This window comes from Zalophus californianus, chromosome 7, assembly GCF_009762305.2.
Source record: "Zalophus californianus isolate mZalCal1 chromosome 7, mZalCal1.pri.v2, whole genome shotgun sequence".
NCBI lineage: Eukaryota > Metazoa > Chordata > Mammalia > Carnivora > Otariidae > Zalophus > Zalophus californianus.
In genome coordinates, this window is record NC_045601.1 from 117,392,059 (window position 1) to 117,419,428 (window position 27,370).

Here is a 27,370-nt window from a genome sequence, read left to right on the forward strand (position 1 = left end):
CTTATCAGATATATGCTTCGTGAATATTTTCTCCCATTTTATAGGTTATCTTTTCAGTTTATCGATGGTTTCCTTTGCTGTGTAGAAGCTCTTTAGTTTAATGTAGTCACAAATGCTTATTTTAGTTTTTATTTCCTGTGTTTTGATGCTTTATCCAAGAAATCATTGCCAAAACCAATGTCAAAGATCTGTTTTACTTAGTTTTCTTCTAGGAGCTTTACAGTTTCAAGTATTACATTGAAGTCTAGGATACATTTCTAGTTTATTTATGTGAGTGGTGTAGGTTAGGGACCCAGTTTCATTCTTTGCATGTGGATTCCAGTTTTCCCAAGACCATTAATTGAAGAGAATGTCTTTTCCTCATTGTGTGGTCTTCACACCCTTGTCAAATATTAGTTGACTATCTATGCGTGGGCTTATGTCTGGGCTCTCTATTCTGTTTCATCGATTTATGTGCCTATTTTTATTCCAGTATCATAGTGTTTCAATTACTACAGCTTTGTAATATTGCTTGAAATCAGGAAAGTGATGCCTTCAGCTTTGTTCTTTCTCAGAATTGCCTTGGCTATTTGGAGTCTCTTGTGTTTCCATACCTATTTTAGGATTATTTTTTTCTATTTTTGTGAAAAATGCCATTGGAATTTTGATTGAGATTTCATTGAATCTGGAGATCACTTTGGGTAGTATGGCTGTTTTTACAATATGAATTCTTCCAATCCAAGAATATGGGATATCTTTCTATTTATCTGTGTCTTCTTCAATCTCTTTCATTGGTGTCTTATCATTTTTCGAGTACAGTTCTTTAAATTCCTTGGTTAAATTTATTCCTATGTATTTTATTGTTTTTGATGTTTTATAAATGGGACTGTTTTTTCTATTTCTGTTTCTGATAGTTCCTTATTAGTGTATAGAAGTTGCAGCTGATTGCTATACACTGATTTTGTATCCTGCAAAGTTACTGAATTCATTTCTTAGTTCTAACAGTTTTGGGTGGGGTCTTTAGGATTTTCCATATCAAAGGTTATTATTTTTTTAATAAATGATGATAGTTTTACTTCTTCCTTTCTGGTTTAGATGCTTTTAAAAAAATCAGTCAGTTAATTAATTAATTGACTAATTGCTCTGACTGGGACTTCCAGTATTAGTTTAAATGAAACAGTAAGAATGGGCATCCTTGTCTTGTTCCTGATCTTAGAGGAAAATCTTTTTTTGGTGGGGGGGGAATCTTTTAACTTTTCACCATTGAGTATGATGCTAACTGTGAGCTTGTGGGCTTGTCAGATATGGTCTTTATTATGTTGGGGAACATTCCTTCTGTACCCAATCTGTTGAGAATTTTTATCATGAAAGGATGTTGAATTTTGTCAAATGCTTTTTGTGCATCTACTGAAACAATTACATGTTTTATATTCTTCATTCTGTTAGTGTTGCATATCACATTTATTTATTTGCATATGTTGAACTGTCTTTGCATTCCAGGGTTGAATCCCACTTGATCATGATGTGATTCTTTTAATGTGTTCTTGAATTCACCTTGCTAGTATTCTGTTTAGGATTTTTGCATCTATGTTTGTCAGGGATCTTTTGCATCTATGTTTGGCCTGTAATTTTCTTTTTCTTACAGTATCATTGTCTGACTTGTGTCAGGGGATTGCTGGTTTTGTAAAATGAGTTTGGAAGTGTTCCTTCCTCTTCAACTTTTTGGAAGAGTTTGAGAAGGATTGTTACTAATTCTTATTTAAATGTTTGGTAGAATTCACCTTTAAAGTCATTGAATCCTGGGATCTTGTTTGTTGGGAGATTTTTAGTACTGATACAAACTCCTTCCTTCCTATTGGGCATGCTCAGATTTTCTATTTCTTCATGATTTAGTCTTGGTCAGTTATATGTTCCTAGGAATTTATCCATTTCTTCTAAATTATCTAATTTGCTGGCATTTAATTGTCCACAGTGGCCTTTAATGATCTTATTTATTTCTGTGGTATCAGTTGTAATTTCTCCTATTTCATTTATAATTATATTAATTTGAGTCATCTCTCTCTTTTTCTTTATTAGTCTCGCTTAAGGTTTGCATGTTTAGTGTGTTTTCAAAAAACCAACTTTAAAGGGACATCTGGGTTGCTTCATTGGTTGGGTGTCTGACTCTTGATTTTGGCTCTAGTCAGACTCTGCACTGGGTGAGGATCCTGCTTGGGATTCTCTCCCTCTCCCTCTCCCTCTGTCCTTCCTGACCTGCTTGTGCACTCTCTTCCTCTCTCTCTCTGGAAAAAAAAAAAAACACCAAAAAACCCAAAAACCCACAAAAAACAAAAAAAACAATAACTTTTAGTTTCATTGATTTTTTTTTTTTTTTTTTTTTTTGCTATTTACAATTCTAGTTTTATTATGAAGAATGAAAATCAGGATCAAACTCAGGCTGATGTCTGGGAGTTTCCCAAATGTGATATGATGCTTTTGTGTATTCATGATGCATTAAACTCATGGCACTTTACTATGTAGAACCAAATATTGATTTTTTTAAATTGTCTTTCTGGTCTCTATGTCATTTATTTCTGCTCTAATCTTTACTATTTCATTCTTTCTGCTAACTTTGGGCTTAGTTTTTCCTTCTATTTCTAGTTCCTTGAGCTGTAATATTATTTTTTTAGGTCTTTCTTTTTAATGAAGACTTTTATTACTACAAACTTCCCTCTTAGAACTGCTTTTGTTTCATTCCATAGATTTTGATATGTTGTGTTTCCATTTTTGTTTGTTTCAAGGTACATTTTGATTTCTTCTTTGATCCATTCATTGTTCAGAAGTGTGTTATTTAATTTCCACATATTTGTGAATTTTTCAGCTTTTCCTCCAGTTACTGATTTCTAGTTTCATATCACTGTGGTCAGAGAAGATACTTGATATGATTTCAATCTTCTTAAATTTATTAAGACTTATTTTGTGACCTAACATGATTTATCCTGGAGAATGTTTCTGTGCACTTGGAAAGATATGTATCTTTGAATGGAATGTTATGTACGTATCTGTTAGGTCTATTTGGTCTAAAGTGTCATTCACATGCATTTTTTTCTATTGATTTTCTGTCTGGATGATCTACTCATTACTGAAAGTGAGATATTGAAGTCCCCTACTATTATTGCATCGTTGTCTATTTTTCCCTCCAGATTTATTAACAATTGTTTAATATATTTAGGTACTCTCCTACTGGGTGCGTATATATTTCCAATTGTTATATGCTCCTGATGAGATGGCACCAGGTGGGTGGGATGCAGCATTTTAGTTCTTGGAAAGCACAGTGGCATAGTCCCTGTGCAGCTCCATCTGCTGATCTTAACATTGGCCCGACTCTGGTGGTCTTTTGTGGTCAAGACTGCAGAGGTTCTGTGAGTGGCAGTGGTGGATAGGGCTAGTGAGATCCTTGTAGGTGAAGGCTGTTGGCAATCTTCCTGTTCTTTTTTGCCTGTGGTTGGAAGTTCTAGCCTAGGGGATCCATCTTAGCCCTTACTCTGGTGTGCTGGCATGCAGAGGAATAGCTGACCCAGGATCCTAGAATCAGGTGCACAAAACTACCACAGCGCCTGGGTGCTGGGGCTCAAACGTGTTTTCTGAGGCAGTGGTACTGCTTTCTACCGTGTGGGTGTGTGTGGATATCCCCTGGAGCCAGGATCTGGGTCCTGGGCTCCTTTCAGTGACTCTGGGAGGGCAAAAGGGGAAAACACAGAAGCAAGTATCCTGGGATGACAAGGGGCATCAGTGGCTTGTGCCTGGGGGCCCGGGGTGCAGTAGCAACACAGCCTGTGGGAGTGGCTCAAAATCCCAACTCTAGCCACAGAGGGGGGTCACAGGACAGAAGCATTAGTCCCTGAGGGTGCTTTATTAAAGTCACATGTTGCAAGCTAGCAGGGTGGGTGCTTGAGGCAGGGGTAATGCTGCTGGCAATGATGGTTCAGAGTATGACCTGGGACCCTTGGGAGCAGAGCTCAGGGCAGCTGGCAGGACTGCTAGCATTGAAGGTTCAGGGCAGTGACATAGGATAGAGGGTGGTACTCAGGAGACTGCCCCAGTAAGTAGTCCAAAGCTGCTACTTGGGGCATGGAGTGGGGTGCAGCGCAGTGGCAGCTCTGGCCCTGTATATGGTAAGGTGCTTAGGCATTCCAATTCTGGTGAGTGGGGCACGGCAGCAACTGGGGCACCTGGAGGCAGGTCTCACTGCCGTGACAGCTCTAGCCTGGGGAAGTAGATACAGGCAGGGGGTCCTCTAGGTTGCTCCATCAGCTAGGATCAGCATTGGTGAAAACTCTGGGAGGACTCTGGAGCAAAGGCTGCCAAACATCCCTAGTGATGAGGCTTGTTGTGGTTCTCCTGCTCTACTTTTCGTTGCAGGTATTTGAAAGTATCCCTTCTGGCACCAAGTTTCTTTGGGCTGGGGCATGGGAAGACATTGGTGAAATGCTTCCTTTACTTCTCTATGTGACCATCCTCAGTTTTTGAAATTTGCCAGTGTTCTTGCTTCTTTGTTGCAATCCAGAGCTTTCCCAGAGCTATTTTGGTTGTAGTTGTTTATTGTTTTTGTTCGGGAGGCAAGTGTCAGAACCTCCTAGCCCTCCATTTTTATGATGTCCCTCCTCTCGTTTTGTGTCTTAAGATGCAAGTTTAAATTATTGATTTTAAAAAATATTCCTTCTTTCTTAATATAAATTAAGCTATAAATTTCCCTGTAAACACTGTTGTAGCTATATCCCAAAAGTTTCGGCATAGTGTGTATTCATTTTCATTTATCTCAAAGTATTGCCTGATTTCCCTTTTTGATTATTCCTTGACACAATAGTTATTTAGGAATGTGTTTTTTAATGTTAACATATTTGTTTTATAATTTTATTCCATTTGATTTCTAATTTCATTTCATTGAGGTCAGAGAACATATTTTGTAACATTTCCATCCTTTAAATTTATTGAAGTTCATTTGATGGTTTACTGCCTGATCTGTCTTGGAGAATGTTTTCTGTGCATCTGAGAAGAATGTATATTTTGTTGTTGGGTAGAGTATTCTAGACATGTTGGTTAGGTCTGGTTGCTTTATAGTGTTAGCCAAGTTCTATGTTCCTTTGTTGATCTTCTCTCTAATTGTTCCTTCCATTATTGAAAGTAGAGTATTAAATTCTTCAAGTATTATTTTTAGTTGTCTATTTCCCCCTTCAATTCTGTCAAGGTTTATTTCATGTAGTTCATATTCTGTTATTAAGTGCATATATGTTTATACTCCTTATAGCTTCCTTTCATCATTATAAAATCTTTATCTTTGTCTCTGGTAAGATATTTTTGTTTTAATGTCTGTTTTGTCTATTAGGTTAGCCATTCCAGCTGTCCTGTTGTTACTGCTTCCGTAAAATAACTTTCTCCATTCTTTTATATTTATTCTATTTGTTTTTTAATATAAATAGTGTCTCCTATAGACAGCATACAATTGGACAATTGTTTTGTCCAAACTAATTATCTCTGCCTTTTGATAGATTTTTTTTTGGTTATTATATCATGTTTTATTGAAATCCATTTTTTAAAATTTTTTTATTGTTATGTTAATCGCCACACATTACATCATTACTTTTGATGTTGTGTTCCATGATTCATTATTTGTGCATAACACCCAGTGCTCAACGCAGAACGTGCCTTCTTTAATACCCATCACCGGGCTAACCCATCCCCCCACCCACCTCCCCTCTAGAACCCTCAGTTTGTTTTTCAGAGTCCATCATCTCTCATGGTTCGTCTCCCCCTCTGACTTACTCCCCTTCATTCTTCCCCTCCTGTTATCTTCTTCTTCTTCTTTTTTTCTTAACATATATTGCATTATTTGTTTCAGACGTACAGATCTGTGATTCAACAGTATTGCACAATTCACAGCGCTTGCCATAGCCCATACCCTTCCCAATGTCTATCACCCAGCCACCCCATCCCTCCCACCTCCCACCACTCCAGCAACCCTCAGTTTGTTTTCTGAGATTAAGAATTCCTCATATCAGTGAGGTCATATGATACATGTCTTTCTCTGATTGACTTATTTCATTCAGCATAACACCCTCCAGTTCCATCCACATCGTTGCAAATGGCAAGATCTCATTCCTTTTGATGGCTGCATAATATTCCATTGTATATATATACCACTTCTTCTTTATCCATTCATCTGTCGATGGACGTCTTGGCTCTTTCCACATTTTGGCTATTGTGGACATTGCTGCTATAAACATTGGGGTGCACGTACCCTTTCGGATCCCTACATTTGTATCTTTGGGGTAAATACCCACTAGTGCAATTGCTGGATCGTATGGTAGCTCTATGTTCAACTGTTTGAGGAACCTCCATACTGTGTTCCAGAGGGGTTGCACCAGCTTGCATTCCCACCAACAGTGTAGGAGGGTTCCCCTTGCTCTGCATCCCTGCCAACATCTGTCATTTCCTGATTTGTTAATTTTAGCCATTCTGACTGGTGTGAGGTGGTATCTCATTGAGGTTTTGATTTGGATTTCCCTGATGCCGAGCGATATTGAACACTTTTCCATGTGTCTGTTGGCCATTTGGATGTCTTCTTTGCAAAAATGTCTGTTCATGTCATCTGCCCATTTCTTGATTGGATTATTTGTTCTTTGGGTGTTGAGTTTGATAAGTTCTTTATAGATTTTGGAGACTAACCCTTTATCTGATATGTCATTTGCAAATATTTTCTCCCATTCTGTCGGTTGTCTTTTGGTTTTGTGGACTGTTTCTTTTGCTGTGCAAAACCTTTTTATCTTGATGAAATCCCAATAGTTCATTTTTGCCCTGGCTTCCCTTGCCTTTGGTGATGTTTCTAGGAAGAAGTTGCTGCGGCTGAGGTCGAAGAGGTTGCTACCTGTGTTCTGCTTTAGGGTTTTGATGGACTCCTGTCTCACGTTTAGGTCTTTCAACCGTTTGGAGTCTATTTTTGTGTGTGGTGTAAGGAAATGGTCCAGTTTCTGCATGTGGCTGTCCAATTTTCCCAACACTATTTGTTGAAGAGACTGTCTTTTTTCCATTGGACATTCTTTCCTGCTTTGTCAAAGATGAGTTGACCATAGAGTTGAGGGTCCATTTCTGGGCTCTTGATTCTGTTCCATTGATCGATGTGTCTGTTTTTGTGCCAGTACCATACTGTCTTGATGATAACAGCTTTGTAATAGAGCTGGAAGTCCGGAATTGTGATGCCGCCAGCTTTGCTTTTCTTTTTCAACATTTCTCTGGCTATTCGGGGTCTCTTCTGGTTCCATACAAATTTTAGGATGATTTGTTCCATGTCTTTGAAAAAAGTGGATGGTATTTTGATGGGGATTGCATTGAATGTGTAGATTGCTCTAGGTAGCATTGACATCTTCACAATGTTTCTTCTTCCAATCCATGAGCATGGAATGTTTTTCCATTTCTTTGTGTCTTCCTCAATTTCTTTCAGGAGTATTTTATAGTTTTCTGAGTACAGATCCTTTGCCTCTTTGGTTAAATTTATTCCTAGGTATCTTATGGTTTTGGGTGCAATTGTAAATGGGATCGACTCCTTGATTTGTCTCTCTTCCGTCTTGTTGTTGGTGTATAGGAATGCCACTGATTTCTGTGCATTGATTTTATAGCCTGCTACTTTATTGAATCCCTCTATGAGTTCTAGCAGTTTTGGGGTGGAGTCTTTTGGGTTTTCCACATACAGTATCATATCATCTGCAAAGAGTGAGAGTTTGACTTCCTCTTTGCCGATTTGGATGCCTCTGATTTCTTTTTGTTGTCTGATTGCTGTGGCTAGGACTTCTAATACTATGTTGAATAGCAGTGGTGATACGGACATCCCTGCCGCGTTCCTGACCTTAGGGGAAAAGCTCTCAGCTTTTCCCCATTTAGAATGATATTCGCTGTAGGTTTTTCATAGATGGGTTTATGAAATTGAGGTATGTACCCTTTATCCCTATACTCTGAAGAGTTTTGATCAAGAAAGGATGCTGTACTTTGTCAAATGCTTTTTCTGCCTCTATTGAGAGGATCATATGATTCTTGCTCTTTCATTTGTTAATGTATTGTATCACGTTGATTGATTTGCGGATGTTGAACCAACCTTGCAACCCAGGGATAAATCCCACTTGGTCGTGGTGAATAATCCTTTTAATGTACTGTTGGATCTTATTGGCTAATATTTTGGTGAGAATTTTTGCATCCACGTTCATCAAGGATATTGGTCTGTAATTCTCCTTTTTGATGGGGTCTTTGTCTTGTTTTGGGATCAAGGTAATGGTGGCCTCATAAAGTGAGTTTGGAAGTTTTCCTTCCATTTCTATTTTTTGGAACAGTTTCAGGAGAATAGGAATTAATTCTTCTTTAAATCTTTGGTAGAATTCCCCTGGGAAGCCATCTGGCCCTGGGCTTTTGTGTGTTGGGAGATTTTTGATGACTGCTTCAATTTCCTTAGTGGTTATAGGTCTGCTCATGTTTTCCTTTTCTTCCTGATTCAATTTTGGTAGTTGATACATCTCTAGGAATGCACCCATTTCTTCCAGGTTATCTAATTTGCTGGCATAGAGTTGCTCATAATATGTTCTTAGAATCGTTTGTATTTCTTTGGTGTTTGTTGTGATCTCTCCTCTTTCATTCATGATTTTGTTGATTTGGATCATTGCTCTTTTCTTTTTGATAAGTCTGGCCAGGGGTTTATCAATCTTGTTAATTCTTTCAAAGTACCAGCTCCTAGTTTTGTTGATCTGTTTTACTGTTCTTTTGGTTTCTATTTCATTGATTTCTGCTCTGATCTTTATTATTTCTCTTCTCCTGCTGGGTTTAACCTTTATTTGCTTTTTTTTCTCTAGCTCCTTTAGGTGTATGGTTAGGTTGTGTATTTGAGACCTTTCTTGTTTCTTGAGAAAGGCTTGTATTGCTATATACTTTCCTCTTAGGACTGCCTTTGCTGTATCCCAAAGATTTTGAACAGTTGTGTTTTCATTTTCATTGGTTTCCATGAATTTTTTTAATTCTTCTTTAATTTCCTGGTTGACCCATTCATTCTTTAGTAGGATGCTTTTTAGCCTGCATGTATTTGAGTTCTTTCCGACTTTGGTCTGATTGAGTTCTAGTTTCAAAGCTTTGTTGTCTGAAAATATGCAGGGAATAATCCCAGTCTTTTGGTACTGGTTGAGACCTGATTTGTGACTTAGGATGTGATCTATTCTGGAGAATGTTCCATGGGCACTAGCGAAGAATGTGTGTTCTGTTACTTTGGGATGGAATGTTCTGAATATGGCTGTGAAGTCCATTTGGTCCAGTGTTTCATTTAAAGTCTTTATTTCCTTGTTGATCTTTTGCTTAGATGATCTGTCCATTTCAGTCATGGGGCTGTTAACGTCCCCCACTATTATTGTATTGTTGTCAATGTGTTTCTTTGCTTTTGTTATTAATTGCCTTATATAATTGGCTGCTCCCATATTAGGGGCATAGATATTTACAATTGTTAGATCATCTTGTTGGATGGACCCTTTAAGTAGGATATAGTGTCCTTCATCTCTTATTACAGTCTTTGCTTTAAAATCTAATTTGTCTGATATAAGGATTGCCACCCCAGCTTTCTTTTGGTCTCCATTAGCATGGTAAATGGTTTTCTACCCCCTCATTTTCAATCTGGGGGTGTCTTTGGGTCTAAAATGAGTCTCTTGTAGACAGCATATTGATGGGTCTTGTTTTTTATTCCAATCTGATAGTCTGTGTCTTTTGATTGGGGCATTTAGCCCATTTACATTCAGGGTAACTATTGAAAGATATGAATTTAGTGCCATTGTATTGCCTGTAAGGTGACTGTTACTGTATATTGTCTCTGTTCGTTTCTGATCTATGCTGCTTTTAGGCTCTCTCTTTGCTTAGAGGACCCCTTTCACTATTTCTTGTAGGGCTGGTTTCGTGTTTGCAAATTGCTTTAGTTTTTGTTTGTCCTGGAAGCATTTTATCTCTCTTTCTATTTTTAATGACAGCCTAGCTGGATATAGTATTCTTGGCTGCAGATTTTTCTCATTTAGTGCTCTGAAGATATCATGCCAGTCCTTTCTGGCCCGCCAGGTCTCTGTGGATAGGTCTTTTGCCAATCTAATGTTTCTACCATTGTAGGTTACGTATCTCTTCTCCCGAGCTGCTTTCAGAATTTTCTCTTTGTCTCTGAGACTCGTAAGTTTTACTATTAGATGTCGGGGTGTTGACCTATTTTTATTGATTTTGAGAGGGGTTCTCTGTGCCTCCTGGATTTTGATGCTTGTTTCCTTTCCCACATTAGGGAAGTTCTCTGCTATAATTTGCTCCAATATACTTTCTGCCCCTCTCTCTCTTTCTTGTTCTTCTGGATTCCCAATTATTCTAATGTTGTTTTGTCTTATCGTATCGCTTATCTCTCAAATTCTGCCCTCGTGATCCAGTAGTTGTTTTTCTTTTTCTCAGCCTCTTTATTTTCCATCATTTGGTCTTCTATATTGCTGATTCTCTCTTCTGCCTCATTTATCCTAGCAGTTAATGCCCCAATTTTTTATTGCACCCCATTAATAGCCTTTTTGATTTCGACTTGGTTAGATTTTTAGTTCTTTTATTTCTCCAGAAAGGGTTTCTCTAATAACTTCCACGCTTTTTTCAAGCCCCGCTAGTATCTTTAAAGTCATGATTCTGAACTCTAGGTCCGACATCATACTAATGTCCGTAATGAGTAGGTCCCTGGCAGACGGTACTACCTCTTGTTCTTTTTGCTGAGGTGATTTCTTTCGTCTTGTCCTTTTGTCCAGAGGAGAATAGATGAATGAGAGAACAAAATGCTACAGGTTAACAATGTCCCCAGCGAATATACTCTATACAAATCAGAAAAGACTTGAAACCAGGGGAAAAGAAAGGGAAAGAAAGAGAAAAAAAAAAGAAAAAGATAAAGATAAAGACAAAAACAAACAAAAACTGAACAAAACAAAAAAAAAACAGAATATGGTCAAATATGATCAGGCTGGTGCATAGATCAGTGCCACACACTAGATTTTGGGCATATTTTGGTCTGTTAGAAGAAAGTGCCTTGTAAAATTTTAAAGGATGAAAGACTTATATATGTACAAAATAAGGGCTGATACAATGAAGGGATGGCAGATGAGTGTAAAGATGAAAATTATAAAAGATTTTATAAAAGGAATTGATATGATAAGAAATTGTTTGAAAAAAGAAAGAAGATTAAAAAAAGAAAAAAAAAGGGAGAGAATGTGATCAGGCAGGAGACTAGAACAGAGCCATACACTAGTGAATTAGGGTATGTTTTGATCTGTTAGAAGAAACTGTATCTGAAAATTTTAAAAAGAGAACAACTTATATATATATGCCAAAAATAAGGGTAACTACTATGAAGGGATAAAATATGATTCTAAAAATGAAAACTAAAAAGGTTTTTAAAAAAGGGATTGATAAGATGGTTGAAAAGGGAAAAAGAAAAATAAAAAAACAGTTAAAAAATTTAACTTTGAAAAACTAATGAATCATGGTAAAAAAGCCATGAATTCTCTGTGCAGTATTCCCCTAGCGCTGGAGTTCTCCCGTTCTCCTTGATTCCTAAACTTGGTCTTGGCTGGCTGTTCCTGCGGATCTTCTAGGGGAGGGGCCTTTTGCCATGGTTCCCAAATGTATTTGCCGGAGGTGGAATTGCCCTGCCCTTGTCGGTCAGGGCTAAGCAATCTGCTCGGGTTTGATCACAGGAGCTTTTGTTCCCTGCAAGCTCTCTGTACAGCTTTGGAGGATGAGAGTGAAAATGGTGGCCTCCCAATCTCCGCCCGGAGGAGCTGAGAACTCGGCCCCGCTCCTCAGTGCGCCCCCAGAGAAAAGCAGTCACTCCCACGTCCCTGGTCACCAGCCGCACTTCGTGCTCACCCAGCCTGTGACCGAGTGTTTCTATCTCTGACACCCGACCCCATGTGGAGTCTCCAAACCCAGCAGATCCCTGCGGTGCGCTCCGTGCAGCTACTCCCGGGGGAGGAAGGGGAGTCTCCCTGGCTCTGCCGCTTGTTGGGTCCCTGCTGGAGGAGCAGTGGCCGGACTGGGCCGCGGATCACAGTTTATGGCCACCCCGAGCTGAGAGCCCGCGCCTCGGCTCCGTCTCTGCAGCCGGCTTCCCCGCTCCGATACCTGGGAGCTCTGCCACACTCAGGCACCCCCGGTCTTTCTGTGACCCCGAGGGTCCTGAGACCACACTGTCCCGCGAGGGTTCTACCCCCAGCTTAGGCACTGGAGCGACGTCCCTCAGTGGAGCTGAGTTCTAAAAGTTCCGATTTTGTGCTCCGTGGCTCTATCACTTGCCAGAAGCCGCCGACGGAGGCCCCCTCCCCCGCCATCTATCCTCCCGTATATCGCCTCGGATTCACTTCTCCCTACGTCCTACCTTCCAGTAAGTGGTGCTTTTCTGTTCAGAGAGTTGTTGCTACTCTCTTCTTTGATCTCCTGTTGATTTCGTAGGTGTTCAGAATGGTTTGATCCCTATTCAGCTGAATTCCTGAGACCAGACGAAATCCGGATCTCCTACTCCTCTGCCATCTTGCTCCTGCCTTCCATAGATTTTAAACCCATTCACATTAACGTTATTTTTTATATAGTTGAATTTACATCTGCCAGTTTACTTTTTCATTTTCTATGTAGTGTATCTTTTTTGTTTCTCCTCTGTACTTCTACTATTTTAAATTGAGTAAATATTTCCTAATGTAGCATTTTAATTTTGCTAGTTACATCTATATTATATCTATTCATTATTATGCTAGCTTAATTTGAAAAATATATATATACATATGTATATAAATATACATATAAATGCTCCTTCTACAAAGCTCTATTTCCTTCTCCCCCTTTATGTGGTATTATTATATGTATTGCATCTATTAATGTTGTAAAACCAACTGTATATTGTTATAATTATTTATCATCTATTATCATTTCCTCAGCCCATTATAGCTTTGTTTCCTCCTATTTCCTTTGTGCTGTTATTGACAACATATATGTACACATATGTTCATATACTATAGACTCCATAGTATATTATATCTATGTTATTTTATATAATTGCTTTTAAACCAGTTAAAGGAAAAATTGAGAAATATGAATATAGTGTCTTTTATAATTACATAATTACCTTTAACAGTGCTCTTTGTGTGGATTCAAATTACTATCTCCAGTCCTTGCTTACACCTGAGGAATTTTCTCTAGTATTTGTTGTAAAGCAAATCTAGCAACAAATTCTCTCAGTTCTTGCTTATTTGGGAAAGCTTAATTTTTTCCTTCATTTTTGAGTGATTGCATTTCTGGATATAGGATTCTTCGCTGATAGTTTTTTTTCCTTTCAGCACTATATGTTATCTTACTGCATATGACTTGTATTGTTTCTGAAGATAAATAAGCTGTTAACTGTATTGGTGTTTTCTTGTAAGCAATGAATCATTATATTTTCTTGCTGCTTTCATGATGTTCTTCTTGTCATTGACTTTCAGCATTTTTTGCTATAATGTGTCTGTGGATCTCTTTATACTTACTCTACCTGGAGTCAGTCAAACTTCCTGTATGTGTAGGATATTATTTTTCAACAAATTTGGGAAGTTTTCAGCCATTATTTCTTTGAATAATTTTCTTCTCCTTTTTCTCCTCTCCTTCAGATATTTCCATTATATATATGATGATGCACTTAACGGTGTCCCATGTTTTTCTGAGACTCTGTTCATATTTGTCCATTGTTTTTCCTTTCTTTTTCTTTTTTTTTGGCTGGTATCACTTCTATTGATATCTCCTCAAGTTCAATACCTATTTATTCTAACTGTTGATCCCCTCTAATGATTTCTTCATTTCAGTTATTGTACTTTTCAACTCCAGAAAATTTTTCATTTGTTTTTTTAAAAAATATCTTTCATTCTATTGATACTCTTTGACACAACTTTGTCAATATACCTTCTTTTACTTTTGTAATCATACTTTCAGTTATGTCTATGAACCTAGTTATAATGGTTACTTCAAAATCTTTTCCTATTAAATCCAGCATCTGGTTATTCTCATAGGCAGTTTCAGTTACCTTCTTTTATTTTTTTTGTAAGATTTTTATTATTAAGTAATCTCTAGACTCAATGTGGGGCTTGAACTTATGACCCCAAGATCAAGAGTCACATGCTCCATTGACTGAGCCAACCAGGTACCCCTGCCTTCTTTATTTTCTGATGCATTGGTCATACTTTCCTATTTCTTTATATGTCTCATAATTTTTGTTGGAAACTGTATATATTAGGAAATATATTATAACATATTTGGATACTACCCCTGCCCCCCATTCCCCCCGGGTCTTGTTATCTTTTTCGCTTTTTGTGTAATGATTGCTTGGATTGTTTCTGTGAAGGCTATTTTCCTTCCCTCACCCCACAGAGCTAAGCTTCTGATGTTTCTGCTCAAAGAGATGCAGCTCTAGGACGACCACAGTTACCTTGGAATGACAGTGGTAGTGGCAGGACTCTTCCACTCTTTTCCTCACCACATCCAGCTATTAAACTCCACTAATTGTCTTGCTTTCAATAGTGCCCTGGAGCATACATTCTCTACAAAGGAATCCAATAAGATTGTGACCCTTTCTATGGAACAGTTTCTGCGGTCAGTGATTGAATTTTGTTCTGACCCCAGGAGGACTCGTCTCAGCTGACTTATTCCCCAGTTTTTACCCACAAACTAGCCAACCCTACAGTCTAAACTGTATCTTCATTGGATCCATGAATCCCCTCCCAGTTGCTTTTATCACAACCTCTACTGCTCTTGGGAGTGTCTTTGGTTTAAACTTCTCCATGCTCTGTTGCAAACGAAGTCACTTTCTTTTGATTATTATTATTATTATTATTATTAATTAACATATAATGTATTATTTGTTTCAGGGGTACAGGTCTATGATTCATCAGTCTTACACAATTCACAGTGCTCACCATAACACATACCCTCCCCAATATCCATCACCCAGCCACCCCATCCCTTTCACCCCCCTCCACTCCAGCAACACTGAGTTTGTTTCCTGAGATTAAGAGTTTCTTATGGTTTGTCACCCTCTCTGGTTTTGTCTTGTTTCATTTTTTTTCTCTCTTCCCCTATGATCCTCTGCCTTGTTTCTCAAATTTGACATATCAGTGAGATCGTATGAAATTATCTTCCTCTGATTCACTTATTTCGCTTAGCATAATACCCTCTAGTTCCATCCAGGTCATTGCAAATGGCAAGGCTTCTTTTTTTGATGGCTGCATAATATTCCATTGTAGATATATACCACATCTTCTTTGTCCATTCATCTGTTAATGGATATCTAGGCTCTTTCCACCGTTTGGCTATTGTGGACATTGCTACTATAAACATTGGGGTGCAGGTGCCCCTTCGGATCTCTACATTTGTACCTTTGGATAAAAACCCAGTAGTGCAATTGATGGGTCATAGGGTAGCTCTATTTTCAACTTTTTGTGGAACCTCCATACTGTTTTCCAGAGTGGATGCACCAGCTTACATTCCTACCAACAGTGTAGGAGGGTTCCCCTCTCTCCGCATCCTCGCCAACATCTGTCGTTTCCTGACTTGTTAATTTTAGCCATTCTGACTGGTATGAGGTGGTATCTCATTGAGGTTTTCATATGGATTTCCCTAATGCCAAGTGATGTTGAACACTTTTTCATGTGTCTGTTGGCCATTTGTATGTCTTCTTTGCAGAAATGTCTCTTCATGTCTTCTTCCCAATTCTTGACTGGATTATTTGTTCCTTGGGTGTTGAGATTGATAAGTTCTTTATAGATTTTGGATATTAGCCCTTTATCTGTTATGCCATTTGCAAATATCTTCTCCCATTTGATCAGTTGTCTTTTGGTTTTGTTGCCTGTTTCCTTTGCTGTGCAAAAGCTTTTTATCTTGATGAAGTCCTAATCGTTCATTTTTGCCCTTGCTTCCCTTGCCTTTGGCAACGTGTCTAGGAGGAAGTTGCTGTGGCTGAGGTGGAAGAGGTTGCTGCCTGTGTTCTCCTCTAGGATTTTGATGGATTCTTGTCTCACATTTAGGTCTTTTATCCATTTTAAGTCTATTTTTGTGTATGGTATAAGGAAATGGTCCAGTTTCATTCTTCTACATGTGGCTGTCCAATTTTCCCAATACCATTTGTTGAAGAGACTTTTTTCCATTGGATATTCTTTCCTGCTTTGTTGAAGATTAGTTGACCATAGAATTGAGGGTCCATTTCTGGGTTCTGTATTCTGTTCCATTGATCCATGTGTCTGTTTTTATACCAGTACCATACTGTCTTGTCTTACCAGCTTTGTAATTGAGCTTGAAGTCGAATTGTGATGCCACCAGCTTTGCTTTTCTTTTTCAACATTCCTCTGGCTATTCAGGGTCTTTTCTGGTTCCATACAAATTTTAGGATTATTTGTTCCATTTCTGTGAAAAAAAAGTTGATGGTATTTTGATAGGGATTGCATTAAATGTATAGATTGCCCTAGGTGGCATAGATATTTTAACAATATTTGTTCATCCAATCATGAGAATGGAATGTTTTTCCATTTCTTTGTGTCTTCCTCAATTTCTTTCATGAGTATTCTATAGTTTTCTGAGTACAGATTTTTTGCCTCTTAGGTTACATTTATTCCGAGGTTTGGGGTGCAATTGTAAATGGGATCGATTCCTTAATTTCTCTTTCTTCTGTCTCGTTGTTGGTATATAGAAATGCAACTGATTTCTGTGCATTGATTTTAAATCCTGCCACTTTACTGAATTCCTGTATGAATTCTAGCAGTTTTGGGGTGGAGTCTTTTGGGTTTTCCACATAAAGCATCATATCATCTGCAGAGTGAGATTTTGACTTCTCCTTGCCAATTCAGATGCCTTTTATTTCTTTTTATTGTTTGACTGCTGAGGCTATGACTTCTAGTACTATGTTAAACAGCAGTGGTGATAGTGGACATCCCTGCCGTGTTCCTGACCTTAGGGGGAAAGCTCTCAGTTTTTCCCCATTGAGAGTGATATTCGCTGTGGGTTTTTCATAGATGGCTTTTATGATATGTACCCTCTATCCCTACACTGTGAAGAGTTTTAATCAAGAAAGAATGCTGTACTTTGTCAAATGCTTTTTCTCCTTCTATTGAGAGTATCATATTGTTCTTGTTCTTTCTTTTATTAATGTATTGTATCACATTGATTGATTTGCGGATGTTGAACCAACCTTGCAGCCCAGGGATAAATCCCACTTGGTCGTGGTGAATAATCCTTTTAATGTACTGTTGGATCCTATTGGTAGTGTTTTGGTGAGAATATTTGCATTGGTCTGTCATTCTCATTTTGATGGGATCTTTATCTGGTGTGGGGATCAAGGTAATGCTGGCCTCATAAAATGAGTTTGGATGTTTTCCTTCCATTCCTATTTTTTGGAACAGTTTCAGGACAATAGGTATTAATTCTTCTATAAATGTTTGGTAGAATTCCGCTGGGAAGCCATCTGGCTCTGGGCTTTTGTTTGTTGGGAGATTTTTGACGACTGCTTCAATTTCCTTGCTGGTTATGGGTCTGTTCATGTTTTCTATTCCTTCTTGATTCAGTTTTTGTAGTTTATACATCTCTAAGAATGCATCCATTTATTCCAGATTGTCTAATTTGTTGGCATATAGTTGCTTATAATATGTTCTTATAATTGTTTGTATTTCTTGGATGTGGTTGTGATCTCTCCTCCTTCATTCATGATTCTATTTATTTGGGTCCTTTCTCTTTTCTTCTTGATAAATCTGGCCAGGGGTTTATCAATCTTGGTAATTCTTTCAAAGAACCAGCTCCTAGTTTCATTGATCTTTTCTACTGTTCTTTTGGTTTTTATTTCATTGATTTCTGCTCTGATCTTTCTTATTTCTCTTCTCCTGCTGGCTTTAGGCTTTATTTGCTGTTCTTTTTCCAGTTCCTTTAGGTGTAGGGTTAAGTTATGTATTTGAGACCTTTCTTGTTTCTTGGGAAGTCTTGTATTGCTATATACTTGCCTCTTTGGACCATTTTGTTGCATCCCAGAGATTTTGAACAGTTTTGTTTTCATTGTCATTTGTTTCCATGAGTTTTTTAAATTCTTCTTTAATTTTCTGGTTGACCCATTCATTCTTTAGTAGGATGCCCTTTAGCCTCCATGTATTTGAGTTCTTTCCGACTTTCCTCTTGTGATTGAATTCGAGTTTCAAAGCATTATGATCCAAAAATATGCAGGGAATGATCCCAGGCTTTTGGCACTGGTTGAGACCTGATTTGTGACCTAGGAAGTGATCTCTTCTGGGAATGTTCCATGTGCACTAGAGAAGAATGTGTATTCTGTTGCTTTGGGATAGAATGTTTTGAATATATCTGTGAAGTCCATTTGGTCCAGTGTGTCATTTAAAGCCCTTATTTCCTTGTTGATCTTTTGCCTAGATGATCTGTCCATTTCAGTGAGGGGGATGTTAAAGTCCCCTACTATTACTGTATGGTTGTCAATGTGTTTCTTTGATTTTGTTATTAATTGGCTTATATAATTGGCTGCTCCCATGTTAGGGGCATAGATATTTACAATTGTTAGATCTTCTTGTTGGATAGACCCTTTAAGTAGGATATAATGTTCTTCCTCATCTCTTATTCTAGTATTTGGTTTAAAATCTAATTTGTCTGATATAAGGATTGCCCCCTCAGCTTTCTTTTGATGTCCCTTAGCATGGTAAATGGTTTTCCACCCTCACTTTAAATTTGGAGGTGTCTCTGGGTCTAAAATGAGTCTCTTGCAGTTAGCATATAGATGGGTCTTGTCTTTTTTAATCCAATCTGATACCCTCTGTCTTTTTATTGGGGCATTTAGGCCATTTACATTCAGGGTACCTATTGAAAGATATGAATTTAGTGCCATTGTATTGTTTGTAATGTGACTGTTACTGTATATTGTTTCTGTTCCTTTCTGGTCTATGTTACTTTTAGGCTCTCAATTTGCTTAGCAGATCCCTTTCAATATTTCTTGTAGGGCTGGTTTGGTGATCGCAAATTCTTTTAGTTTCTGTTTGTCCTGGGAGCTTTTTATCTCTCCTTCTATTTTCAACAGCCTAGCTGGATATAGTATTTTTGGCTGCATATTTTTCTTGTTTACTACCCTGAATATATCATGCCAGTCCTTTCTGGCCTGCCAGGTCTCTATTGATAGGTCTGCTGCCATCTAATGTTTCTACCCTTGTAAGTTGCGGAGCTCTTGTCCTGAGCTGCTTTCAGGATTTTCTCTTTGTCTCTGAGATTTGTTTTACTATTAGATGTTGGAGTGTTGACCTATTTTTATTGATTTTGAGGGGGATTCTCTGTGCCTCCTGGATTTTATTGCCTGTTTCCGTCCCCTAATCAGGGACGTTCTCTTCTATAATTTGCTCCAATATACCTTCTGCCCCTCTCTTTCTTCTTCTTCTGGGATCCCAATTATTCTAATATTGTTTCACTTTATGGTATCACTTATCTCCCGAATTCTGCCCTCGTGATCCAGTAGTTGTTTATCTCTTTTTTCTCAGCTTCCTTATTCTCCATCATTTGGTTTTCTATATCACTAACTCTCTCTTCTGCCTCCTTTATCCTAGCAGTTAGAGCCTCCACTTTTGATTGTACCTCATTAATAGCCTTTTTGATTTTGGCTTGGTTAGAGTTTATTTCTCCAGAAAGGGGTTCTCTAGGATTTTCTATGCTTTTTAAAGCCCAGCTAGTATCTTTACAATCCTTATAATAAATTGATTCTGAACTTTAGTTCTGACGTCTTACTAATGTCCATATTGATTAGGTTCCTGGCAGTCAGTACTGCCTCTTTTTTTTTTTTTGAGGTAAATTTTTCTGTTTTTCATTTTGTCCCGAGAATAGATGAACGAGAGAACAAAACGCTAACAGGGTAACAACGACCCCAGAAAAATATACAGTAAGCAAATCAGAAAAGACCCAAAACCGGAGGTGTGGGGGTGGAGAATATGATCAGGCTGGTGAATAGAACAGAGCCAGACACTAGATTTTGGGTGTATTTCAGTCTGTTAGAAGAAACTGCCTCCCAAAATTTTAAAGGAAAAAAAACTTATATAAACAAAATAAGGGTAAATACAATGAAGAGATGGAATATGATTGCAAAAATGAAAATTAAAAATATTTTAAAAAGAGTTGGTAAGAAGTTGGTTGAAAAAGGAAAGAAGAAAAAGTAAAGAAAAAAAATAGAGAATGTGATCAGGCAGGTGAATAGAACCAACCCAAAAACTAGATTTAGGGTACATTTTGGTCTGTTAGAAGACACAGTATCCCCAAATTTTTAAAGAAAGAAAAACATATATATACAAAAAATAAGGTTAAAAACAATGAAGGGAGAGAATATGACTGTAAAAATGAAAATTAGAAAAGATTTTTTTAAAAAGTTATTGATAAGAAATTGGCTGAAAAAGGAAAGAAGAAAAAAAAGAAATATAAAAAGAAAAAATAGAGAAAATTAAAAAAATTAACTTTGAAAGACTAAAGAATCATGGGAAAAGAGCCATGAATTCTATGTGCTTTATTCCCCTAACACTGGAGTTGGCAGTTCTCACTGATTCGTAAAATTGGTCTTGGCTGGCTGTTCTTACTGATCTTCTGGGGGAGGGGCCTGTTGCAGTGATTCTCAAATGTCTTTGCCCGAGGCGGGATTGCACCGCCCTTGCCAGGGGGCCAGCCTCAGTAATCTGCTGGGGTTTGCTCTTGGTAGCTTTTGTTCCCTGAAGGCTTTGCGCACAGCTTTAGAGTATGCAAATGAAAATAGCAGCCTCCCAATCTGTGGTCCCAGAGGAGCTGGGAGCTCAGTGTCCCACTCCTCAGGGAGCCCTCAGAGAAAAGCAGTCAATCACTCCTGTCTCCCTTGTCTCTGGCTGCACTCTGTGCTCACCCGGCCTGTGACCGTGCAGTTTCTTTCTCTTGCATATGACCCCATTTGGAGTCTCCAAACCCAGCAGATTCCTGCCATGTGCTCCCAGAGGAAGGGGAGTCTCCCTGGCTCTGCTGCTTGTTCTGTGGATCACGGTTTTATGGCAAACCTGAGCTGAGAGCCTACTCCGGGGCACACTCTTTGCAGCTGGCTTCCCTGCTCTTATACCTGGGAGCTCTGCCACACTCAGGCACCCCCAGTCTTGAGACCGCACTGTCCCAGTGAGGGTTCCACTCCCCACTTAGCCACTGGAGCGACGTCCCTCAGTGGAGCAGACTTCTCAAAGTTCCAATTTTGTGCTCTGCTGCTCTATCAATTGCCGGTAGCCGGCTGATGGAGGCCCCCTCTCCCCATGGTCTATCTTCCCAAATATCACCTCGGATTCATGTCTCTGCATGTCCTACCTTCCAGAAAGTGGTTGCTTTTCTGTTCATAGAGTTGCTGCTATTCTTTTCTTTGATCTGTTGAGTTCATAGCTGTTCAGAATGGTTTGATAGCTATCTAGCTGAATTCCTGGGACCAGACAAAATTTGGGTCTCCCACTCCTCCACCTTATTGGACCAACCCTTTTGAAGTCATTTTCTTAAGGAATATACTAGGAACCATCTATTTTACGGCTTGTTTCTCACCCCAGGCAAAATATTTGAGCTAGGACCAGGAAGCTAGGTGTGGGGACAATGGTAAGCTTCTCTCTGAGTGAACACCTCCATTCTAAGGGCAGAGCACATGGTTCCAGGAGTGGCCAAAAGTTTGAAGCTCTCTTGGCTTGATTCTCCTGGCATGGAATCACCACAGCGTTAGTCAAGGAAAGGGCTGGGGGGGGGCCCAGTGTTTTCAGCATGCCACACTCAAGGTAGATCCTCCATTCCACAAGTGGTGGTTGGGCAGAAGATGAGACTTCCCACCTCTAGACTGCACTCATTTGGAACCTTGCCTCAGCAACAGATAGTTGAAGACAGGATGAGTTATTCTGAAGTCCTGCTTCTCCTGGAAAGAAAGCCAATGACTTGGATTTTGGGGGAGACAGAACCCTTTGTTCTTGGCTGCAATTATCTGGAGTGGAGCCTCTGCTTTGCTAACTGGAAATGCAGAGCGATACAATCTGTTTTGAAATACCACAGACTCTCATCTTTCTTACTAAACTTTATTTTTTAAAAAATTTTATTTATTTATTTGAGAGAGAGAGTGAAAGATAGAATGAGCAGGGAGAGTGGCAGAGGGAGAAGTAGACTCCCCACTGAGCCTGATGCGGGGATTGATCCCAGGACCCTGGGATCATGAACCTAGCCAAAGGCACACATTTAACCATCTGAGCCACTCAGGTGCCCCTTTACTGAACTTTTATAGATTTTCTTGAATAGATATTTCATCATTTGTGGTTTGCCCCTAATATTTGAGCCAGAGACTTTAATTTTTTTTAAAACGTAATTTTCATTAATTACTCTAGGGAGCATGCCAGTAGATTTCTTCTCATTTCATACTGCTGTATGTTGATCTCCTTGTATAAGCAATTAGAAATGGAAAAAAATATAAAAATGAAGAACAAGTTTGTATTTTCCAGGGGTTAAGGTGAGGGTTGGGGGTGGGGGTGGAGGATGGAAGGGAAGTAGGTGTGGCTATAACAGGGCAACATGTGGGATCTTTGTGATTATGGTAATGTTCTGTATCTGGACTGTAGCAATGTTAATCTTCTGGTTTAGTCACGTTACCATTTGACTAAATTGTGTAAGTGGTATACAAGATCTCTCCGTATTTATTTTTTTCTCTGTATTTCTTGTTAAAACTTCATGTGAGTCTACAATTATTCAAAATAAAAAATTTAATCAATAAAACATGCTCCGTGTTATAGTAATAAATTATGGCAGATAGAACTATGGCACAGGTCTTCATGAATAATTATTTTGGCTTTACAATGAATATTTATAGAAATAAAATGAATGGGGAAATACTTAAAATATAGTGTTAAGTAATCTATGCAAAATAAAAAATTCTATGTTATAAACTTTTTAAAAAATAGAGATGCATATGGTTTGGAAAAAAGCCTGTAATATACGTTAAAGTGGTCATGGTGGTTAACTCATGATAGAGCAGAGACAGATTAATTTCTTTCAATTGATTATATAGTCTTTCAAACTTCTTTAACAAACAAGCACTGTTATGTAATAAGGAATGTAGTGCATTAATTTTTATTTTTTAAAACAGATAAGAATGTGAGCCACTGTAGTTTTTATGGACTTGGACTTTGGCAGTCTTGGAATTCCTCCAAATTCCAGAAACCTCACTGAGATGTAGCTGGAAATTGGTAACAGTAAAGTCAGTGTTATACTCTGTTTTACATGATAGATTATCAAAGGCAGTGACCAATTCCCTGCATATATTGCATGTGTATGGAGGTTTCATTCTGGGCCAACTTTTAAGTCATAATGTAGAACTTTATTACCACTACCATTGTTTTCTTGCCAATGCTGAAAATGGCAGAATATTTGGTTATTTTTCTCCTTTCTTGACAGGTAGTCCAATAATTTACAGATATCTATAAGAAACTTCAACAAATCCTAATTAAAGATATTCCTGTCTCAATGAAGTATGATCATGTGGCTCACATATAAACAAGGATTTCTACTTTTTCATCATTGCCTAGGACCTGGCATGCCTAGAATAGTATGAAGGTGTCCACCTGCTGTAGAAACACAAACATCCATGCCAGGCTTTCAGAGAAGTATTTACATGGTGTTGCCAAGGAGCTATATTATCAATAAATCAGGGAATGGATTGGAAAGTTAGTGAATACAGAGTGATGAAAATCAAGCTACAAAGATTTTTGTCTAATTTAGGAAATATGTATTTTCCACCCAAAGGGTGAAGATCCTGTTCCACAAGTCTATGTTAGGAGGCAAAGATTACTAGCAGTGTACTGGCTAACTCTTGAATTACAATAAGCACAGTTACCCCAAGAATAATTCCAACAAATAATGTCCTATTCTTGTCATTAAGAGATATTTGAAAAAGAATCCAAAAGGACTAGTGTTTTTATTAACTAATATTTTTTGACCATATTAGGAAATTATTTTCTTCTGAGATAATTGAAAATTTTATCTTTATGTGGGTAAATATCCAGTAGTGGAATTACTGGATCATATGGTAATTCTATTTTTAATTTTTTGAGCAACTTCCATACTGTTTTCCACAATGGCTGCACCAGTTTACATTCCCACCAACAGTGCACAAGTGTTCCTTTTTCTCTCCACATCCTTGCCAACACTTGTTTCTTTCCTGTTCTGACAGGTATGAGGTGATATCTCATTGTGGTTTTGATTAGCATTCGCTTGATGATTAGTGATGTTGAGCACATTTTCATATGCCTGTTGGCCATCTATATGTCCTCTTTGGAAAAAATGTCTGTTCATGTCCTCTGCCCATCTTTAATTTTTATTTTTCATATTAAGTTTTTAATTTTTTTCCAGTGTAGTTAACTTATAGTATTATATTAGTTTCTAGTGTACAATATAGTGCATTCAACCATTCTATACATTGCCTAGTGCTCATCAGGATAAGTGTACTCTTAATCCCCTTCACATATTTCACCCGTACTCCCACCTGCCTCCCCTCTGGTAACCATTAGTGTTTTCCCTGTAGTTAAGAGTCTGTTTCTTGGTTTTTCTCTCTCTCTTTTTTCCTTTGTTCATTTGTTTTGTTTTTTAAATTCCACATATGAGTGAAATCTTTCTCTGACTGATTATTTCACTTAACATTATACCCTCTAGCTCCACCTATGTTGTTGCAAATGGGAAGATTTCATTCTTTTATATGGCTGAATAATATTCATATATATATATATACACCACTTTTTCTTTAACCATTCATCTATCAATGGACACTTAGGCTGCTTCCATAATCTGGCCATTGTTAATGCTGCAATAAACATTGGGGTACCTATATCCTTTCAAGTTAGTGTTTTTGTATTCTTCGGTAAATATCCAGTGGTACTATTGCACTATCATGGGTATTTCTATTTTTAATTTTTTGAGGAACTTCCATACTGTCTTCCACAGTGACTGCACCAGTTGCATTTCCACCAACAGTACATGAGGGTTCCTTTTTCTCCACATCCTTGCCAACAACTGTTGTTTCTTGTGTTGTCGATTTTAGCCATTCTGACAGGTGTGAGGTGATATCTCATTGTACTTTTGACTTGCATTTCTCTGATGATGAGCTGATGTTGAGCATCATTTCATGTGTCTGTTGGTCATCTGTATATCTTCTTTGAGAAGTGTCTGTTCATGTCTTCTGTCCAGTTTTTAATTGGATTATTTGTTTTTTTTTTTTTCTTTTGGTGTTGAGTTGTACAAGTGCTTTATATATTTTGGATACTAACCCTTTATCAGATATGCCATTTGCAAATATATTCTCCCATTTGATGGGTTGTCTTTCTGTTTTGTTGATGGTTTCCTTTGCTGTGCAAAAGTCTTTTATTTTGGTATAGTCCCAACAGTTTAATTTTGCTCTTGTTTCCCTTGCCATATCTAGGAGACATATCTAGAAAAATGTTCCTATGACTGATGTCAAAGAGATTACCATTTGTAATTCTTCTAGGAATTTTATGGTTTCATGTCTCACATTTAGATATCTAGTCATTTTTAAATAAGTCAGAGAAAGACAGGTACCATATGATTTTGCTCATATGTGGAATATAAGAAACAAAACAAGTGAACAAAGAAAAAAAAGACAAATATAAAAAACAGACTCTAAAATATAGAGAACAAATAGGTGGTTGCCAGAGGGGAGGTTGGTGGGAGGATGGGTAAAATAGGCAAGGGTATTAAGAGTACACTTATTGTGATGAGCACTGAGTAATGTATAGAAATGTTGAATCACTATATTGTATACCTGAAACTAATATAATATTGTATGTTAACTATACTGGAATTAAAAAAGTGACTAAATAAAAAATTTTTTAAAGTAGAATATAAATCTGCTCTTAAAAACAATTTATTCTTTTATTTATCTTTATTATTTTATTTACTAGGTGGTCAGCCATTCCTCTTACCTCATACCAATCATCCTGCTTCCTTTTCATCTTCTCTCCAGGACCTGGGATCAGATCAGACCTGTGTAGCAAATACATCTGCCGGAGACAAGTGATGCTGTTTCAATTTTTCTGCCTATTGGTTGAAGAGAAATGTCAATAAAGGGATGGGGATTTCCAGGATGACTTTCCTTTCTTAAAATGCCTTTGTGCAAGAGCTGGAACACCTTCCCAAGAAGGCATTAACCTGAACCTGAACTGATGAGTCAGATTCTAGGTTTAAGGACTAAGCCTATAGGTGCTGCTTTGAAAAGAGAGAAGATGAATTCCTTCCAGAAGGACTCATTTTCCCCTCTTTATCAAATGTTATTTCCTAGCATGACTATGAGAATTTTAGTGCTCAGCAAATCCCAAAACTCCATCCCAACTGTCACTTCTTAGCCTTGTAACTACACTGGAATTACTAAAATGACTTTTTGGTCTGTTTCCTTTTCTATCTGCAGCTGTACAAGTCCTTTGCTTTGTTGGGGTGGTTCCACTCTGTATATCTCTTCTCATTCCCTGAGGAAGACTTTTCTCTAACACCAGGCAGGACTCTTCTCCCTGCCTGCGTCTTTTATCCTTCGTTGTTCTCCATATTATTTCATTATATTTTCTTTACCCTTTCTGCTCCCTTAATCAATCTGAGATATACCCCCTTTCTCTTTTTTATGAGTCTTACTATTTCGTATACACAGAGAGCTCCAGTGTTTGATTTTTAATGTTCTTATAGGTTTGTAAAACATTTAAACAATTTTGCCCACTTTTGAAAACTCATGACTCCACCAATTTACTCACTGTATATCATAAACAAATTTATTGCAGTTCTTGTTGCAGTATATAATAGTAAGATTATGTAGGTTCTGACCTCCTAGGAAATAAGATCTACATATCCCACTCATCTTTGTAATGCCAGCACCCTGAAGAATGCTTTGCATGATTGCAGCACTAATACAGTCGTACTAAATTTATATTTCCCAAAAATAATATTTTTTCTTTTTGAAATCGAGCTGTAATTCCCACATTCTTACTAACATTTCCACAAATGGTATAAAATTTTAATTGCAGAGTTTTTATAAAGATTAAATGAGATAATTTTAAAATGCCTAATCACAACCCAAAACTATCGATTGCATTTTCCATCATCACCCCTCAACTTTCTCATGATGACCAGCAACTGAAGTGATGGTCCTTAACCTCTCTCTCTCTGTCCCCCATCCTCACTCCCTCCCTCCTCTCTCCTTTCAATCTTCTTTTTACTACAGAGATTAATTTTTTTACCAGCAATGAGACACTAGTGTCATAACAATTTCCTTTCCATTTAACCC